This window comes from Ambystoma mexicanum, chromosome 5p (genome assembly GCF_040938575.1).
Source record: "Ambystoma mexicanum isolate Mex_15411 chromosome 5p, UKY_AmexF1_1, whole genome shotgun sequence".
Lineage (NCBI taxonomy): Eukaryota > Metazoa > Chordata > Amphibia > Caudata > Ambystomatidae > Ambystoma > Ambystoma mexicanum.
In genome coordinates this window covers 68,257,335-68,275,568 of record NC_090930.1, presented here as the reverse complement: position 1 = coordinate 68,275,568, position 18,234 = coordinate 68,257,335, and the positions used below count along the sequence as shown (strand labels likewise).

The window sequence follows — 18,234 nt, the reverse complement described above, 5'->3', positions numbered from 1 at the left end:
TACTCTAAAAGCATTTCAGAGGATTGTGTCTGCATTGTGAATGTGAGGTGTTTAAGAAGAAACTAAATCAGTGACTCACCCCCTGAAGCGTGCCTGAAATAAACCTTTAATAAGTCTAGCAATTATTGTGTAGAATTCCAGAAAGACAATTTATTAAATTATTTGTCATTCCTATTCTTTCTTATTTAGGGTCACTACTCAGAGTGTTACACTTCTGGAACTCCCTGTTTTTTTGTATGAAGCCTGAACAAGAAAGCCAGCCCCGCTAGAAACAAAGAGGCCCATGGCACTGGCCTCAGCCCAGGAGTGCGAGCCCTGGTGACCCCTACATGACGTCCTTGATGACAACACTAGGCCGCAGAGTTGTTTCGCTGACGCATGGCACACTTCCTCAGTTTGTGTGGTGGCTGCCTGTGTAGGATGCACTCTGCAGGCGAGGGAGGAGGAAGTGAGCAGTTGCTGGAGTCAGCTCCCAGGCCACAGACGCTGCTCTTTGCCAGGTCCAAAGTCTGGGCGCGACGCACACCAAGACATCCGTGTTTCCCTCCGCGGTTCCCAGCAGGTTGAAGCCTTGCCTCGGCGCTAAAGTGAGACGTAACGCACCTAGGCGTCGGCTGACGAGAGAGCTTCGGCAGGTGAGAACGCCCCACACTCCCTTTATCGAAAAAAATAAGAGCAACTTGACGTTGAGGATGCCAGAACTCTGCCACGGGCCTTCGCCATCAACATGTGGCCTGGCCGGAAATTCCCGTTTGTAACGCAAATCCAGTTGCTTCCACTTGATCGTTTCACAGCAGTGGAAAAAGTGAAATAGGAATACAGACCCTTCAAGTTTCCCATGCGTAAGAAGGCGGCCACCCATTCATGTTTTTACGTGGAATTCTGGGACTTGTAGGTTCTGATAAATAAAAATTTCAAATGGCAAAGATAAAACTGCAAGTCCCAGAATGCAAAGGGGGGTAAACTGGACTGAATTCACCTTCTGTTTTCCACGAGGCGTGTGCCTGTTGTAATAGCCAAACCCCTTGTGTTGCAGCAGGATCCAGCAGCAACACAAGGGCGGGCACCTTGACTGTCAACCAGGGGTTCAACTCTGTTCAATTTGGGAGTCACAACCTGCCCCCAAAGATTAGAACGCAGGCGTGCAGTTTTCGCACATGTTTATGTGGGTGCCGCAGGGCCAGCTAAAGATGTCAGGACTGATGGGAGCCCATTTCAACATGATATTTGGGGAGCCCCTTGCCTTGCAGCTGGGAAAAACAAGCCTTGGCTTCTGTGGGGTACTTGCATAATAATGAATTCAAAAGAAGGCAGCAGTGTGGTTAATGGCTGCAGATTTCCACGGGCACGCAGGGTGCTGAGACACTGAATGTCAGCTGAACGCCTATTAACTGCGTGATGGCAGCAGGGTGCTAATGTCGGGGAAACTGGAGGAAAAGGGTAATGAGGTAATAAGAACATTGCCGACACTGCAAGAGGGGGAGGGTGACAGCCCAGTGTTCCAGCAAAGGCACTCTGTAACTTGCTGGCCAGCTTTTAATGTCAACATTAAAGGAGTCTGTTTCTGTGTCATAAGACAGCCCACATGTGCAGCTGCTTTTGGATACCCCCCCCAGAGCCATGGGCCTTTAACAGACAAAGTTGAAAGGCCCTGACGCTGCCCCTGGGAAGCTACATTAACCAGCTGTGCTATCTTTCCATTGTCAGGAAAAAAGAAGCCATTGATTGCTTCTGGGTTGTTAGAGACTGCTTGGGTATTATCAACATTCCATGTGTGCCACTACCAATATATGCTAGGTCATTTGAGACATGCTCACCCAATCTTGTGTTTAGTTGTAGCTACTAGGCCCATAGGCGTCACCTATAAACCAAAACGATTGCATTGGAGCACAGCTAGGAGGAACATATGTGAGGATGGGCACACAGCCTATCAGTGTTTGACTGCCCATGGCCCTGCTAGCCCCAATTTCCACCCAATACCTGCACCTCCCTGCCCGTAATCTGCTTGAGCTAGCTCTATCAAGAAGTGACTTTAAATGTTGACCTGCCAGTGATATTTTTAAGCAGTCTGCTGAGAGTTAATGGCTTAATTACAGTTGTATATGCACTACTGGTGTAATAGAAATGTCTTAATCAGGTGTGCATTTAACCAATTGAATTTTGTCTGTTCCTTGCAAGGAATTCCTGTTTGAAACAAACATTGGCAAAAAAAACCCAGACTTGGCTTCTGTGCAGGTATTAGATGGGGATTTGCCGGGCATTGCTGCCACGTGCCTAGATCATTCAGTTTTACAGCTGTTGCCACCTTATGGCCAGGTAGTACCATTATGGCAATGCCTGGCAAATTCCTACACACAAGGCAACACCATGGAGGCATTTGGAGATAAGACAGAGAAAGTTAAGGTGTAGTTCAAAGAAGAGCTTCTGGGGCAAAACAAGTGCAAGAGAGCTAGTCAAGGGAGGATAAAGAGTATAGAAGATGTATAGACGGGTAGCCGGGAGACCAAAAAGAAGAGTAGAACAGTAAAATAAATGAGAAAAAATAAGAAGGAACAAGAATTTTCATAACATGAAAGTAAAGAAAGGGGCGGACCTTCCAAATATTTAATAGCTGTAAGAGGCAAGAGCGGGATGACGAACTATTAAGAGAAGCAGGAGGAAAAGACAGAAGGGGAGGTATAGTAGCGGAAAAGAAAAAGCACCCGAGTCTTGGAAGGGTTTAAATGTCGATAGTCTGCCATCCAAGGCTGGATAGTGAGAAGACAAGAAGAGCAGAATGAATAGAAGGAGAAAAAGAAGAGAAAAGATGAGCTGCGTGTCATCTGGTAAAAGTAGTGAGAAAGTCCAGAGGACGAAAATGATACGAAAATGATCGAGGTGAGAGAAATCATATAGAGAGAAAGTAGAAGCGGATCGAAGCCTGAACCCCAGTTGATGATGCCATTTTCTGAAAAAGTTTGATGGCGTTCAGGTTCTCGAATGAATTGCTGGATAACCTTGTCTAAAGATACCAGATCTAGACAACTTTGATAAACATAGCAAACAGCAACACTTTTCAAACGAGTGACATTGTGGAGCGCAGCCATGTTTTTAGGCACTGAAGAGCATTGAATCTCCTGTCCGCTTAACAGGGATGACCATCGGCAGCAGCCTAAGAAATCTTTCCAGCTCACTCAATAGTCTCCTAACATCACTGCCGAGGGGTTGGAACTGGCTCACAGCCTCATTTAAGGAAGTGTATGTTTAATGGTGCGAGAACATTTCCAGTTGCACTCGCAGCAATCTAACATTGATGTCTGGATACGGCTTTACATGTTCAATGTTTTCATCTGTGAGACAGCACTGCACTTCGCTGCATTGAGAAGTATTTCTTCCAATTGAGAAACATCTTGCACTCCTGGTTGGCTAAACCGGTACTATAGTTGAGAAAGGACCATATCGATGATTTTGACGAACTGTTCAGATGTATTGGCAGAGTATTGTTCTCCGTTACCAGCTAAACGTACTTGCAATCTTCTAGGTCGTGGAGGAGAGATTGGTTCTAAATCCATCTTCTGAACTATTGCCCCTGCTTGCTGAACAAACAAGAGAAGACGTGGCTCATCTCTGATCCTCGTTAGGTTTCCTTGTATGAGATTAACTTCTTTCAGCATGCCTGATCCAGTGCAATTGCGCTCCTAGAAGCTTTTATTTAGTATTGTGAGTGGTTCCATTAATGATTATATCAGTATTAAACTAAGAATAGTATTTCCTTTAAAAAAAGTGCTGCAGGATACTGCTTGCACTGGCTGCTACTTCTCCAGTACTTTCTTCTATTCCCTGAAGGCTTTGTATGACAAGTTCATACTGTTATAGGACAGCTTCTATTGCAGATTGTCGCACTGTGCATCTGGTAGGGCAAAGAGGAGGCAGTTCTTTTATGTTGTTGACTGATACATTTTCTGTGTGGGCAACAGCTGAAAACAATCTTCTGAACTTCAGGGATTCACCAAATAACTTCCCTAGCTCATTTACCCAATTTAGGTAGTTTCCGTAGCAAAGGAGCTCGCGTCCCAGCTTTCTTTCACTACTCGGCTCACACAATGCGTACAAATATAGCTTGTAGCTGTTTCTCTTTCATGAAAGCCTGGGCTCCGCGATATGCCCCAGACATGTTAGCAGCTACATCAAATGCCATACCTCGGAGGAGATCAACAGGAAGAGGAAGACAGACAAGCGCATCAAGGATTAGGTTGGCAATAGAAGCACCCGTCGTATCCTTAGGCTCATAGAAGCCAATACACTCTTCATTAGGATTCATGTCAGAGTCTACATAATGAAGACAGATGCTTTCCTGTTCCTTTCCTTTCAACAATAATGGAATAATACATAGAGGCGCAGTTAATGTAGGCTGTGATGGAACAGATTATTTCATGGCTAATTGAACAGATTATTTCATTCTGTATTGCTGGACTGCTGTAGTCTTGCTTTCACTGCAGCCACATTTTGAAAGATTCATTCCCTTCACAGCCGCTGAACATTTTTTTTGTGACTCATTGTAATTTCCCTCATCCAGTTGATGACCCCGTAGTGGCAGTCCTTGTCTGGCCAGATGGTGAAAATTGATGCCAAGCTTACATAAGCGCTTCCTTGAAAGTTGTTGTGACTGCCTTGACTGATCTTGCAGAGTCGCATCAATGCTTCGTCCATGTAGGGCATGTACAATTTTCCAAGATGCATGCTTGTGAGTTTCAGATGATTGGTGAGCTGCAAACCTATCACGTGCCTTCTTCCAGTTAGAAAATTCCACTGAAGAAACGGTTGGCTCGTGTCTCTTTGACAAGGCAAGCAAACCCATTTTTCCACTTTTTGCACAAGTGAAACATAGCACTGCCTTCACATCAGGGTTGTAATGTGGCCACTAAAATTCTTTGTACCAGGCACTGGCACTTCAAAATCACAACCTTCCTTGTCTGCATATTTGTGGTGGTATCTCCTCAGAAGGTGTTTGAAAGGGCTTTTACGAAGTAAGGAATAACATATGCACTACATGGCCCTCTGGAGACTGATGAAGTGTGTTATTTGGTGTGAACAAATTTGTTGTAGCAATATCATCACCAGCACAGTTTGTTGGTTGGGGCTGTGATTCAACTTGGGCTTCTGATTCATGCCCATCGTTCCACGCGGTGTGCATTTCTTCTTCGTGAGGAGCATTAAATGATGCAGTTTTAGTATGATCTGCAGGGTCAACATCCGTTCTTTTGAAAAAGGCTGCAATGGTAGGCTGGGCTCCCCTTTGGCGCTTCATCTGACTCTTTCTGGTTTGGATGGATGAAGAGAATTGCTTGAAATTATTATTTTTAACATAATTTTCATAGTTAACTAGTCACATACACTGTTTTGTCAAAATCATTCAACAAGTACATTTTAAGATTGTAAATCAGTCAAATGTGAGTAGAGGTGTGGTCAAGCCAAGAATTTTACAGCACTTGCCAGAGCCGAGCCAATAGTAGTCTTCCTTGGTTCTGGGAGCCAAAGCACAAGCCGAGCCATCATAAAAAATGTGACTAATAAGGCACCAATGGGATCGTCTCCAGTTGTTGACTGGCCCATTAAAAAATGTGTGTGTTATTTATATACAGATTGAGAGTGACAGTCCCTGGCACACCTGGAATGGAGCAGACAGACCGTGTAGTGCATATTGATACTAAATTGGAAAGTAATTCAAACATTGGGCCTCATTACAAGTTTGCCGCTCCGGGAACTTCGGTACCGGTAAGCTTGCCGGTACCGTAGTTCCCGGACTGGCAAACTACGAGTTGTGCTTGCGGGTGCCTTTCTGCCCACCAGGTGGCAGAGCAGCATCCGCAAACACAGCCTGTCAGATGCACCGGCACCGTTTTAAACGGTGCCGGTGCATCCGACCCAACCCCATTCCCATTCAGCCCTATGGGGACGAATGGGAATGGTGAGCATCTTTTTTCCGGCGCCCGCAAATGGGCAATTACCGGGTCTGGCAGGGCCGTAATGACCCGGTAATTGCCCATTCGCGGGCGAGGGAGATAAAATGATACCAGCGGCAGCTGTGCCTGTATTACAGGCACGGCTACCGCCGATGTCATAATGAGGCCCATTGGCTTTTAGATATCATACCTATCAATAAAGGTGGCTTAGCGTGTGGCATAACGGCAGCAATAATAATCCAAGCTAACAGGACAATAATAATGTATGCCTTTGAAAACCCATGTAAGACATTTTGAAGTGGAAGCTTGCAGGATTTCTTGTTCACGCTGCTGTGTTGAGCAGAGGGTGCAGGGGTCAGGGGAGATTGGCTGCTACGCCCTCCCACTAAAGCATACACAGAGCAGGTGTCCTTATCGCACTTAGCACGGCTTCTGTCTTACCTGTGTCTCCTCTGCCCTGATCTCTTTTTTGGATCAATAAGGAGGTCCTTGAATGTGCACACAGTGGTGGCTGAAGGACTGCTGCAAGCACCGGTTCTGTCCTCCTCACCTAAAGATTCAAACAAAAATAGATGTAGGGGCTATTTTAGTGCATGTGATCCAAATGTAGTTCAATACAAATCCTCATTCTGGAGTTGCAGAGCAGGTGGTGAGAGGTGGGAGCTGTGCTCAGTCTTTGCCTGTGATTCATAGCGCAGGTAACAAGTATAGGTTATGCAAGAGAAGCAATTTAAAAAGCATTTTCTAACAAAATGAACCCCAATTGTGAAAAAGAAGCTACTGCACACTTTATGTGGAATGTGGATAAGGGGAACCTCAACTATCAAGTGACAAAAAATGACTCTCAGTCTTGATAACAGTGCAGCACAAGAGATATCAAATAGCTGCACTTTAAACTCCTACTTACAAACTAGGATAACCATGCATTGTGTGCCCAGTTAGTGCACACTTTGATCAGGATCTGACCAGGATCAATCTTCATCAGCCTAACATCGCTTGATGTAGTGAGTCCAACTGCAAGAACATTTTGACAATCCATGAGTGAGCTGCTGTGCCGAGGTCTTTGAAGAATTTAAGTAGTGCCTGATGATGTCCTTCCACCCCAGACCTTCAAGGCCGAGAACTGCATACCCCGCCCCCCACAAGAGTTGCTGACTGATAATGATGCCAGTACAAAATCTCAGGACAACCTGTGACACAGTAAGAAAGGGCTAAAATGGCTGCCTCAAAATGCCAGTCTACCCAAATAACACATACCATGCTTGCTTTATCAAGATGCCCAGAATAAAGTAATGTCGTAGTAAGAAAGGGTTAGACTGGCTGCCCCAAAATGCCAGTCTGAGTCTAGCCTTGTAATATTTCATATTTGACTTCTCGATGCCCATAAACAAAGCCTTTTCAAATGAAAGAGGCCTCGAGCCTCAGCGGTGCCCCCAATATGCCAGTCAGCACTCAACAGTCTTCTAACAGGGCAATATATTAATTTATCTCTATTTTTGTTCTGGGGCTTAAAATGTGCACTTTTCAGGGCTGCATCAAAAACTGTGTTTTCTCTTCCCATCGGATACACAAAAGTGTAATAACCTCATTGCCTTTTAACACTGGTTTCTCATCATCAGTCACTTGCTGGCAAAAGAAGGGGTTAGAGCTCTTCGGGGGCATTCAGTGTTTAAGCTCCCTGCCTTGTGATAATTGGTGGCTATTACCTTATCTTTATCGCCATTGTGATGTATGTACCTCACGGGTGACTCAGACTGTTTTTGCTCGAAGCTCGGGGCCCCAATCATCATGTAGAAAATGGGCCCCCACACATCTTCAGCCGGGCCTGCCATTCGCCCTGTGACACAACATAACATTCACAAACTTCATTCCACCAAGAACATACAAACACTGCATTATTTATCATTCATTCAGGCATAAAGGCCAAGACACATATGCACCCAGCACCTCCATTGACATGCACTGTGTGCACACAACATATATCACATACATAATAACACATGCAAACAGTGGCACAATGGCCATTGAGCAGACCAGGCTTTATCCCCTGCTGGCCCTAACCCCCGACAACCACATGGGGTGCCAGGAAATAATATTATCGAGCAAGTTGTCTGGTGTTGCGGTGCTCGTTTCTGTCATTGTTGTCTCATGGGGTGTGTGCAGTTCTTCAATAGGCTTTGGCAAAGTTCCATTGGCCACATCATTTGCAAGCACAAATGTACAGCAACTGCTTCATATCTTCTTAGAACACAACCCTCCATTGCTGTCAAAAGATCTAAAATATACTGGTTTTGGAGCACAACCAGCCTTAAAGCCCTTAGTTCCTCCCTCACTGCATTCAGCCCTTTCTCGGTCGAATTAGACAAGGGTAGTACTTTGTAGCGTGTGATTTGGATACGCTCGGAGTTCATTGCTGCTTGCAAAAGTGATGAGAAAAATGAAGATGCTTTGCTGAACAGACAAAATTCTGATGGCATGGCTGCCTGTCTATCGGATGATTTTTGGGACCAGTAGTTGTTGTCTCTGCGAACTATGCAATTTCAAAGATCGGGCTGCTCCTGTGTGCGCTCCCCTCCTAATGCTTTATTATTAACGTAACCTTTATTCAACATCGCAGGATGATCAACAAAGGATATTCATTCTGAGCGGGGCTGTCCAGGTTCACGAGGGAGCAAGTTCCGCGCCAGTCATGGGTAAGCTGGGCATATGCCTGAGGAGCACATGCCCGCCACAATCTATGAACGCTGCAGTCTCGTTCCTCAATGACGGAAACATCATCACCTTTTGGCACCCTTTATTGGTCCCCAAATGAATCGAGACATTTTTGCATCTGAAATATAAAGAATAGTGTGGGAGTTCACTTATGTGTAAAGGCTGTTTATTTTCATCTATCCATGTTTGAGCCTGGGCATGCTCATTCCAAAATATCCGACAACTACTGTTCATCTTTTTCACCACATTTTCTTCAAACCCTACCAGTTTTTCTGCCCTACATTTCAGCATTCCCCTCTCCCACCCTTCATCATGGAAAACTGACCCTTCAATGTGCATTAATGGTCTGGTTTGGCACCATGCGATACTATGCCCTGTGGCAATTGAGCATGCTAGTCTGCTATGGGTTGTAAACAGTTGCTCCACCCTTCTCGCCCCCTTTGTTACATATTCCAATATTATGTGTTTGGTGTCCTTCTACATTCATCATCTTTGTAATTTTCATATAATTGTCAGCATACACTTCCTCCACCCTCATCTATCTATATGTCACTTGAACAGACCACTTATTTTGCACAATGCCAGATACATCAGACAGCCGCCCACTTGAACTGATACGTCTTGAGGGAGAAAGAGCTTGGGTGCCTCTGTAATGTGTGGAATGCGAGAGCACATGTAACATGTGTCACTGTCCCTCTCTTGTCCCACCGCTCTCATATGATAGTACCATACGTTGAGAGACTCGGTGCCATGTCTGCCCCTAATGCCATCTTCGAAAACCTTTTCTTTTATATCACACTTCTTCATTGTTACTCCTGCTAGAGGCAACATGTCTCCCTCCAGTTAAAAACCAAATAAAAACAAAAGACCAAAATACTCCATTACAAAAGCATAGCTTATATAGCCCAGTCTCTTTTACTGCTACTTCAACTTGCTGCAACTGCTTTGCACTGCTCACTGACCCTCTGCAAAGACAAAATGAAGATAAAAACATCAGTCAATTGGGTTATACTTCCCATCAGTTGGTCCCCCCATTTCTGCTCCTGCAAGGGGAGTGCCGGCCTTGTCCCGGCGGATGTCTGTAAAATGAATCCATGGATGCGTCTTGGCCACCTTCATTGCTGTTTGGGTATAGCATGTCACTGTGTAGGGCGGGGTGAATCTGGGCTCCTTCCAAGACCTTGTGAAGCTCATAATCAGGATTGTGTCGCCTGGATAGAGAGGAAGATGTGCTGCCTGAATAGAGAGGAAGATGTGCTGCAAAGTGCTCAGTCTCTTTTGCTGATGGATTGTCTGTACTTGATAACTGGTCGGCAGGCCTGCCTTGACGTGGTTGGATCTGGCGTGAAATACAGTTCTGAGATTTTAGGAGCTTGTTTAGATGCATCTTAAATTCTTCTCCCAGCATACTTGGACAGTACTATTAGTGCCCAAAATTGTATGTGCAGAAGTGAGAGGTGCATGCTCTTTCTTGCGAGTGGCAATTCCGTACAGAGTCAAATGATTCCATAGTGCAAATACAGCAAGAGGCAAATAATAGAAATAGAGCCAGTTCTTGCCAAGTGGGTCTGACAACTTGGCAATGCGCACTTAAAGCAGGCTGTTGAGGCACTCCACATGTGCATTGACTTGGGGAGGGTACGCAGAGCACAGTTTGTGCTAGATGCCCACTATTTATTTATTTATTTATATAGCGCTGCAGCCCGCGGGCATCAGAGCACATTTCAAAAAGACAGGACATGAAGAGGCAGAGTACGGGACAGTGGTGGAACCACACATGTAGGTCGAGTCAGGCAAAATACAAAGGTTTATAGGTGCCTAGCCGGGTGTTATTTAAATAAGAAAGTCTTGAGTTGTTTTCTGAAAAATAGATGGTTTGTTTCCAGCCTCAAAATCATGGGTAGTTTGTTCCATTTTAGGACACTTCTGCTTGTGAAAGCCCTGCCTAGTCCCTTCACCTTTTTTGCTGGAGTTATTTGAAGGAGGCCTTTGTTAGTAGAGCTCAGATTATGGCTTGGCTCATGCCATTTGAATTGCTTTTTTAAGTATGCGGGGGCTTTACCATACAAGCAGCGATGGACCAGTGTGAGAGACTTAAATATGATTCTCTCCTCAATGGCCAACCAATGCAAGTCTCTTCTGTCACTTGTAATGTGCTCCCTTCTTGATTTGCCCGTGATAGCCCTTATGGCATTGTTCTGAATCACTTGGCATTGCTTCAGGCATTTGTTATTAGCGCCTAGGAGTAGGGAGTTACCATAATCTAGTCGGGACAGTATTGTTGCTCTAGCTATGGTGGTGCTGTTTTTCTGGTTAAGCAAAGGTCTGATTGTTTTGAGTAGTTTTTGATGGTATTGGCAATTTCTTTTCAGATAGGCTGTGTGGGCCTCAGCTCCCAGTGAAGCCTGTAGGTAGACACCGAGCGTTTTTACCTTTTCTGATATTGCAATTTGTGTCTTTTTGATACCAAATGAGGAATATGATGGGCTCACTTTTTTCCTGGCATATGGAGATCCAAAAATCATTAACTTTGGTACCATTAAGGCACATCCAGTTTGCCTACATCCAGCCTTCACTGATATTGTATATGGATGTTAGGTTTTCACTGTCCTGCCCATAGTCTCCACTGAGTTTGAAGACTAATTGGGTGTCGTTGGCAAAGTTAGTAAAGAATATGCCAAGTTGGGTCAGCATAGTGCACAAGCAACACATATATAAGTTGAATAACAGAGGGGAGAAACTGGCCCCCTGTGGGACTCCACAATCCACTTGTTTGGTTTGAGAGGCGTGATTGCCCCAGATGATCCTGGATTGTCTATCTTGTAAGAAGGAAGACACCCACTCAGTCGCCTCTTGTGAACAGTTTCCTGATAGTTCCAAGGCCTCTCGGAGTCTCCGATGATCAAGCAGATCAAAGGCTGCCGAGAGGTCTAATAAGATCAGTAGGCCTGTTTTGCCTTTGTCGAGGATACCCAGCATTTCAGTCATTAAGGACATTATCTCCTTGAAAGGATTGGCAAAGTGCTGTCCGTTATCGGACCTCAACACTTTGCATACTCCCCACCTGGGGAGTAATTTGTGTACAAGATATTTTGCTGCTGATTTGCCATCATTATGGGCCCAAGGGCCACAGTCTCAAGCCAACGTGAACAAGGACATGCAACTACAATCATATACCTATAAGAGCTACACGTGTCCTGCATATCAACATAGTCGTGTGCACTAGGACCCCAACCGGCCCATAGAGCTGGGGGTTACCCAATAGCACTTTAAGATGAGGCAGCAGCACCCGTGAGATGGATGGGGATGCAGATTAGTACTCTCGCATCAAATCAATAATCACAACTCAATGGTTTGGCAAAGGGAGTCCATTTAATGACAAGTACAAAAAACGGGGAGTTAATGAATATCAGCAATCGCTCGATCTTCCTCCTCGCTTCAACTCCAATTAATCTCATAAAAAACACATCATTTATACTAAAAACTCATCATCACTGACGTGTAACGCTTAAACTCTGGCATGCAATTCTATTGGTTCTAGGAAGGTAACTTTAATATAGGTGCTATATCTGTATATGGTAACAAAGTGAGGGGATTGAGTAAATAGTGTCAGGTGGGGCATCTAAGCCCTTTCTTCAAAATGGCTACCGTAGACGTCACTAAAAGTACGATGTCTCATTGGTTCTACTAACTATAGGATCCTAGATTACTTGGTCCACTATGATTGGGTTGGCATCAACCCCACTCATATTTTTCCACTAGCCTAGCAGCGTGCAGAATAGCCGGCCAGGTGCAGGGAGTTCGTCTGCACCCCCAGCCTCCCTCCAATTATTGCAACAGTCAATCATCACTTCAGTGGTCATGTGTCAATTATTTCTTTGTATTTTGGCCTCGAGACTGCTTCTTGGTCTGGAAAAGTTAAGGCGCCTGGTCATGGCACTAATCCATGCGTAGGTGTGAAAGTTTCATCCCTTCTGGTTGCTCGGTCACGTGATTTCGACACCGTGAAATTGTCTTGTTCTGCATGCAATTTGTGTATTTGATTTAATTTTGCCAGCCATCTGCCTTCTGTGGCTTATCTTGACCTTTCAGAATAGGATACTCTGTTCTTCTCTTCATTAATTGTATCCACTGATGGGCTATTTCAGCTGGTACGACCTTGGCTTCTTGGCATGACTTGCCTTCGCCCGAGTTTCTCTCTGTCCTTAATTCTCGATTTTCCTGCTGCAAAGCTATCCTCTTGAGACCTTAAGTAACCTTTGGTGGGTTCTGCTCTTGTGCATAGTGGAAGTATACTTATATAAAGTGCTTTCTTGAGGTAGATATGTATCTTACTACTAAGTTTAGCAAGCCTCATGATTTTCTGTGCTTCTTGCGGTTAATGTGCATATGTACACATTTAAACTGGCTGAATATCTTCATCACGCTCATGACATAAGTTTCTGACATTTGACATCAATTATTTCACTTTAGACTCAGGATGTTACTTATCCATGGTGTTTTGTCTCTTTTCATCATTCACAGGTCGTCATATCTTCTATATGTGAGTCAGTCCGGGTTCTTGTGACTTCACCATTCGTCTTCTTTTAGTACCGTCTTGGCTTCTTCAGGTATTGCATTTTGACAATCATCATTCTGTCTAATTTGTCGATAGGGTTTTCTCAATGGGTACCTCACTGTCTAGTTTTTCTTAGGTGTTGGTACTTCAATAGGTGCTGTCAGTCTGATAGGTACTGGGCAGAGCCCTACTTTGGCTGTCTGCTGGTTTATTTGCTCATCATACATCACATATTTTGGCGTGAACGTTCCTGGTGCTTCAAAATGGGCAGTAGGAGTGCGAATCGTGCTTGGGACCTCCTGTACACTACCTCCTCTGGGCGATTCATCGACCACTTTCACTTCTTCTTTTGTATCCACCTTTCCTTTATCTTTTGGATCCATTTTCTTCATCTCCTGGGTCCATTGTTCTTTCACTCTCTGGGTCCATACATTGAGGTCTGAAGAAGTGTCTCTTTGGAGTCCATATTTTTATGACTCCCATCAAGCTTCCTGCTGTTCTCACTTGTTCATCTTTATTCCACGTCATAAGGTGACATTGTCCACTTGGGCTGCAATAGATCCATCTTCCCACATAGTTTCCGTGTTTCCTTGGATACTGAAACTTTGTTCCTTCTGGTGCATTAATGCTAGCTTTCACAAAGTCTCTTATTTCTTCATCAGTCAGGTCCTTGGGTTTTCATCCTGGTTCAACATCAATCATGATCTTCATCCCTATGGCCTTTTTCGCAGTTTTCTGGCACTGAGAGATTATTATCTTGATAACACAGAATTGGAGCAATATCATCACTAGCAGGGCTCCTAGGAAATTGAATGCATCTGCCATCCATTGTGGAACCCACGAAAATAGTGATCCAAAACAGCTGTCATCATCAACTTTGTCAGCTTCATCAATCATCTGATTCTGTAATTTCATCAGCATACCTATGGCTTCTGTTAAAGTTCAATTTTCTTCGTCGTGAGATGGTATAAATGTGCAACATACTGTTCCAATTTTTGCACAAACACCTCCATCCATAGCTGTGATCATGTCAAGGATATATCTGTTCTGCAGAGTTATTAGTCGAATTGCCCTCAGTTCTTCCCTGCATTAAATCCTTTTATGGTCGTCTTGATGGTCTGCAGTAACTCCCATCTGGTTATCTGCAACAATTTAGTATTTGCTGCAACCTGAATTCTTGGCATAAAAATTGTCGTGAACACGGAAGAAGTCTGACAGAACAGTCTATGTTCATATGGGATAGCATCAAACGCTTCTATGGATTTGGCAAAAAGTAATTCTCTCGCTTCATTCGGCTCATCAGGTCCACAGATCTCTTCTTTCTCAGGTGAGCATCTTCTTTCAGGAAACTGTCAATGTTCAGATCACTTTTTGGAATCACCAGTTCTGGAACATGGACATTCACTATTGTGCATATACCTCCCCAATTCTTCGGCAGCCTGATATATGCTTTGGATCCACATGCCCAATAATGATCCATGATCACTGCAGTACCGTGTACCATTCCTGGAGCGTCAAAGACTCGTCCACAATTCTGATTCTCTCCCATTTTTCTGGTACCATTATTCCGGAAGCAGAATTTCGGATTCTCCAATGGCACTATCTTTAAGGGTCCTCCTCTGTCTTCGGCCAATGTCAGTAGACTTAGCAAGTTTGGCCATAATGGCTTGCATCCATTTTGCACTATGTTGATGGTGGGCTCGTAGTGGCCGAAGACCATCCATGCTCTGCAGATCACTGCATCTTTTTCCCATTTGTCTGGTGAAAGCACTGTTCCCCAAATTTGCATTTAGCCTCTGTTCTTCCACTTTCGAGCTTCTTCTGGTGTCTTTCCTTGAACGTTTAGTTTGTGATTTGCTTCTCTTCTGATCTCTGCTCCTTGAACTCCAGGCTTCTCATATCTGATCACAATGTGTTTTGTTTCTCCATTGTTTCTTGGCTTTATGTCTTGAACATAATCGTCTTCATTTGGATCCGTTGCTTCAGTTGCCCATTTGAGTGAAGCATCACTTCCCATGAACTGGCCCTCTGGTCATGCACATTGCTACGTGTGATAGACAGTGTGCTGTCTGGACATCAATTTCCACAGCTACGAAGATCTTCGACTTCCCCATGCTGTAAGGGAGCAGCGCACAAACAAAGCATTCCCCCTCTGAATTTCGTCGTCCAACTTCTTTCATGTGTTGGTACCATATGTTATTTCCGAAGTGTGCTGTGCTATCCAGGTAGTCGTTTAGTTCATTGTCATCTCTTTGTATGCTTCTCTTTATTCTCCAATGTTTTCATGTAGTTTGCTATCATCACATCCTTAATAGCATCCATGTAGCTTCTTCTCACTGGAGGATTCTCAGGTATCCCCATCCATGGTGCAGGCATCTTCATCTGTGCCAGTCGAGTAGAAGAAAATCTGGCAATTCTTTCTTTTTCCCCTTGCATCCTTTTTCTTTTGGTTAAAAATGTCCATATCCACTCTGCCATTTGTCCAGTATATGGCTATATTGTAGAACTTGTACTTGTCCCCTTCACTGGAGCATGTGTGCTTATTGATGCTGTCTCTGTTGGTTTATTCTCCAATTCCTTTGGTCTCTTTAAAAGTTCAGCTTTCTCCATTTGTCTTTTCACTTCACTTGTAGTAGAACTTCTCATAGTAGGTAGCCCAAGCTTCTCCTCTTCTTTGGCCTGTGGTTCTGCAGTTATTGACACTAGACCTGGTGTATGTGCACTCATTGTTTGCGTGTATGTATTTTTCATTAACCTTTTCTCATGCTTGCTCTGCCGACCCTGTCTCCGGCTTTTCAACTTGCTTGTTACCAAATGTGTGCATGTGTGTGTGTCATTGCTAATCACATCCATTTCAAGCTCACTCACTCCTTTGCCAGACTATATATGGACTTGAATGACTATAAAAGGTCATTATTAGGTGGGTGCACTGGTATCGGAACACTTTGTACATCAATAAAAAAAAGCTGTTAGAATCATTAGTGACAGTAAAACAACGATGAATACAATGCATAGGTACATGATTCCTCTGTAGGTCAGTCGACAGCACTTAGTTCTGGAGCAGTATGAGCGCCTCTCCTCTTGAGGGATGACAACGTTACTGTTTAAGTTGCCCATCTCTATCATTTAAGGAAAGAAAAACAAACTTTTAATACATTCTAGGAAATATTATCTCTGGATTCTGCTGTTTCTGCTCGTAAGTTTCAGGTACTGGAACGATTGTCCTTCTTTGCCTGTCGACTAGATTGTTTCTCGTCACTGTACACAGTTCTCTTTTCTGGCTATGAAAAATGTCAACATACGGTAATAAGTTCAGTAAGTCTCTTATTGTGCGTGTTCAAAATAAACAAGCTCCCAATCAATGCCTCTGATCTGTCTCACTCAAGAGGACATGTTGCTTCTCTGTCAGCAAAAGTGTATTCTTTGTCAATACTTCCTCGATCTGTCCCTCGGCGGAAAGTTTACAGTCTCCTCCGGAAATTCTGATGATGATTAGAAAGTTCAACCTGCATCACAATACCATGCAGGAGCATGCTCATCTGTGTAGAGTTTGCTGGATCTCTGATGAAAGTGAGGACGTCAACACTGGCAGGCCTCCCCACAAGTTCTGGAAAGTCCTCAATTAGGCGAAAGAAGACATTGCTCGCCAATCTGCTATCTTCTGGTGACAGGGACATTTGTCTAGTCCTTGTTGAATTCTGGAACTGCTCGGTACTCACTGTGAGCAGCTTCTGTGACTTTGATGAGCTTGAAGAGCAACCTTAATTATGATTCCGTTCAGGATTAAGCTAAAATTTTCTGTGTTTGCCGGATCTCGAAGAAATGTCAGGACGTCAGTGCGTCTCCCAACAAGATCTGGACATTCTTCAATTAAGCAAAAAAATAGCACGCTGACAAGCCTATTTGCTGCATCCTCTGCTTGGGACATTGGTCTTGTCTTCCCTGTATTCCGGAAGCAGGAGGAACTGCTCGGCAATCACAATGAGTAGCCTCCTTATTGTCTTTTCGTTTTTAGGGTCTTAAAGAAATTCAGTGATGTTAGTGTGCCTTCCCACTAACGACAGATACAATCTTAATACTAGTTCTAAGTAAATTAGAATGTCTTTAGTGATGTCGCTGCTGTGGGACACCATAAGTGAGTCCAAATAATGCTCCTGTTTGGAACGAGTCTGGATACTGTATTTTCTTCCAGTTTGTGTGTCCTTGATCGAAATTTGGCATATCCTTTTCTTATCAAGGCTTCAGCATGCCTCAGCCCAAAGTTCAAAATCAACAGAATATGTTGTGGCTTATACGTGCAACTATCTTCTTCACCCTGCAGCTAGGATGCACAGAGTGTCAGTGTTTTATGTCCCTATCCCCTTTTTTGCTCAGAGGAAATGTCCAATTTTAAGCCACAACTTGCCCAAAGGTTCTTTGTCTTTGTTTTGCTGGTCATGCGTCCTTCTTCCTCGTCATGGATCTTGTCTGCACGTGCTGTGCTTCTTCCCTGTTGTCTGTAGTCCTCTACGCATTGGGGAGCGGGCAGGGGGCCTTCTCCGATGTATGGCTTGATATCACCCAGACAAAGCCAAGCTCTTCTTCCTTCTAGCTTGACTGCAGAGGGAGTAACGTTCTCCACTCTGAATGGACCGGTGAACCTTGGCTCGTCCCACTTCTTTCTCGTGTGGTTTCTCACCAGGACCGTGTCCCCAGTGAAAACTGGTGGTAGACGTAAACCTTGAATCAGGTCTGTTGACAACAATTAATGCCATTCTGAAGGAAGTTAATGTCACAGTGGATGATGTTTACTACAGACCTGCTTATGCCAAAAAAAGCTATTTGAGCTCGATTGGTGCAAAACTATTGACCAGATAGGTTCATACACACTTTATAATGAATACTATCTTTTTACCAAAAAGCGGACACCAAGATACGATCATATTACTCTATTTCCCTGCAATCATACCCGCAATACTTTCTTACGATTTAAATTTAATCTGTTGTATACCAAAGAAAGAACTGCAAACTGGATTGGTAGTA

General features: G+C 44.1%; 1 protein-coding gene across 2 annotated transcripts in view; it reads left to right on the top strand.

Annotated features, from left to right (window-relative positions):
- The first annotated feature begins 430 nt into the window (after nucleotides 1-430).
- LOC138480733 (arf-GAP with Rho-GAP domain, ANK repeat and PH domain-containing protein 1-like) overlaps nucleotides 431-18,234 on the top strand; it is a 691,830-nt gene continuing 674,026 nt past the window's right edge. For both annotated transcript variants that reach the window (XR_011274121.1, XM_069612452.1), the window contains exon 1: nucleotides 431-635. The gene's annotated coding sequence lies outside the window, so the exon portion shown is untranslated. The remainder of the gene's footprint in view (nucleotides 636-18,234) is intronic.